Genomic DNA, 3,133 nt, shown 5'->3' with positions numbered 1-3,133 from the left:
GTAACTAATTGAAAGACCCAAGGGTAATTATTCTGAAATCTAGAACCATAGTTTCAGCTTTTTTTTTAACTTTATATGAATTCATTCAGTACATAGCTTTTTAAACTTTTTGCAAATTGTGACATCCATTCTTGTATATAATTCAGTTATCATCCTCAATGCTATGTATTTTTTCATTTTATTCACATTTTATTATACCATATAATCTACTTTATAGTTGAACATTTAGATTATCTTCCCATAAAAGTATCTCTTTTGCCCATTTTTGTATTGGGTTACTCATATGTAGGTGTTCTTTCTGCATTCTTCAGACTTTGGTATTTTGATCAGTCATCCACCTGTAATGGGTTTTCCATTTGAATAGCCAATAACTGAGCACCATTTATTGAGAAAGACTATGCTTTCCCAAATATATTGCACTGTTACCATTGTTATAAGCTCACAAACTGTGTGTTTGCTGCAGGACTCCCAATCTATTCAATTGGTCTGTTTTTCTAAATCTGTGTCAGTACCGCAATGTCATGATTACTATAGGAAATGGTTTTGTTTTGTTTATTGTCTTCTGTCTTTTCAGGGCCACCCCAGTGGCATATGGAGGTTCCCAGGCTAGGGGTCGAATCGGAGCTGTAGCTGCTGGCCTACGCCAGGGCCACAGCAATGCGGGATCCAAGCTGCCTCTGACCTACACCACAGCTCACAGCAATGCCGGATCCTTAACCCACTGAGCAAGGCCAGGGATCAAACCTGCAGCCTCATGGTTCCTAGTCAGATTCATTTCCACTGCACCACGAAGGGAACTCCTAGGAAATGTATTTTATGTTTTATATTTGGCCCCTTACTGAATGAACTTCACTAGAGCAAATGGCTTTCCTGATGATTATTTTTTATTTACTAAGGATATATCATCTCTAAGTAGTTAACATATTTTACAGTTTGTTCTTACAATGCTGATTTAGTACTTCCAGTATAACTAAATGATAAAAGGCTTCCCTGTTTTGTTCGTTTTTTTTGTTTGTTTTTTTTTTTTGTTTTTTTTTTTTTTTTTTTACAGCCACACTAGCGGCATGTGGAAGTTTCCAGGCTAAGGGTTGAATCAGAGCTGCAGCTGCTGACCTATGCCACAGCTATAGAAACTCGAGATCCAAGCTGCATCTGCAACCTACACCACAGCTCATGGCAACGCCAGATCCTTAACCGAGTAAGGCCAGGGATCAAACCCACATCTTCATGGATACAGGTCCAGTTAGCACTGAGCCACTATGGGAACTCCCTATTCTTTATTTTCAGAGGAATGTTGAGCATAATTTTGACTTTTGTTGTAGTGTTTTGAGAATTGATGTCGTAAGTATCTGTTCAACCTAATTGGATGCTGTTCTAACATCAATTAAAATATTTTAATTAAATCCATGAATTTTTATATTAATAATCCCAATATTGTTTACTTTGCAATCCTAGCGACTTTTTTTTTTAGGGCCGCACTGGCGACATATGGAGGTTAGGTTACCAGGCTAGGAGTCGAATCAGAGCTATAGCCACCAGCCTATGCCACAGCCACAGCAACACCCAATCCTTAACCCACTGAGCAAGGCCAGGGATCGAACTTGCACCCTCATGGATGCTAGTCAGATTTGTTTCCACTGAACCATGACAGGTACTCCCGATTTTTTCTCTTTCATTTTGTTTATTGGTTTATCACATCGATTTATGAATACTGAACCACCAGTGAATTTATGCCTGGAATAAATTCCACTAAATAATGGCGTATGACCCTTTTAATGTACTATAGAATTTGGTTTGCACGTACGTTCAGGATATTTGTGTACAGTCATCGGAAAAATGGCTCATAGTTTTCTGTTCTTGTGGTGTCTATTTTTAATTTTGGTATCAGAGTAATAACTGTCCTGGTAAAATTAGTTTTGAAGCATTCTCTCCTCTTCGGTTTTTTAGAAGAGTTTGAAAAGTATTAGTATTAATTCTTTAAATGCTTGGTGGAATTCGTCAATGAAGCTCTCTGGTCCTGGATTTTTCTTTATTGGGAGGTTTCCAATTACTGATTCACTCTCACTAGTAATTAGTATGTTCAGATTTTGTTTTTTCATGTTTTAGTCTTGGTAGGTTATATGATTCTAAGTATTTGTGTCTTTTTTAACAATAAAACAATTTTTTAGTTATCCCTACCCTCATAAATTTCTTGCTAAATTGGATATTTTGCTGTTGCTATTTTTAGGGAACTCTATATTCCATTGTATAAACTGATTATTGCTTTTGATAATGTAAAATTTTTCGTTATAAGTCTAGCTATTTATCTGCTTTTTAAAAAAAAAAATCACCGCTTCATTTTGATATTTTCTATTGTCTTTTTAGTCTCCATTTCTTTCTGTTCTGATATTTCCTTCCTTCTAACTTTGGGCATGGTCTGTTCTTTTTCTAGTTCCTTGAGGTTTAAAGTTAGGTTATTTGCTATCTTAATGTCCTATTAGAACTGCTTTTGCTGTATCCCATGTTTCAGTGTGTTGTATTTCTAACTTCATTTGTGTTTTCTGTTTGGTTTTCTTCTTTGACCCATTGGTTGTTCAGTAGCATAGTTTTTAATCGCCACATATTTGTGAATGTTCCTCTTCTATTACAGTTGATTTCTATGTTCATATCATTGTGAAAGATGCTTAATGCATTTTTCAGTCTCTTTTATTAAGTCTTTTGTGGGCTAACATGCTCTATTCTGGATAATGATCCATGTGCACTGAAGAATACGTACTCTGCTGCTGTTGGATAGAATGTTCTAATGTATCTGAGTTTATCTGGTCTAATATATTTAAATCCAATGTTTCCTTACTGATTTTCTATCTGAATGAAGTATCCATTATTAAAAGTGGTATATTGAAGTCCCCATTTTTTTTGTTTTTCGGGGGTTTTTGTCTTGTCCTTTTTAGGGCCGCACCCGTGACATAGGAGGTTCCCAGGCTAGAGGTCAAATCGGAGCTGTAGCTGCTGGCCTATACCAGAGCCACAGCGATGCCAGATCCAAGCCGCGTGTGCGACATACACCACAGCTCATGGCAACGCAGATCCTTAACCCACTGAGCAAAACCAGGGATCAAACCCGCAACCTGAGGGTTCCTAGTTGGATTCGTTT

The sequence above is a fragment of the Sus scrofa genome, chromosome 9 (genome assembly GCF_054392235.1).
Source record: "Sus scrofa isolate SSC_HxYL_T2T_F1_AM1 chromosome 9, Sscrofa_HxYL_maternal_Yorkshire_Landrace_v2.0, whole genome shotgun sequence".
NCBI classification, from domain to species: domain Eukaryota; kingdom Metazoa; phylum Chordata; class Mammalia; order Artiodactyla; family Suidae; genus Sus; species Sus scrofa.
The sequence above is the reverse complement of the archived record's forward strand: the minus strand, read 5'-3'. Positions refer to the sequence as shown.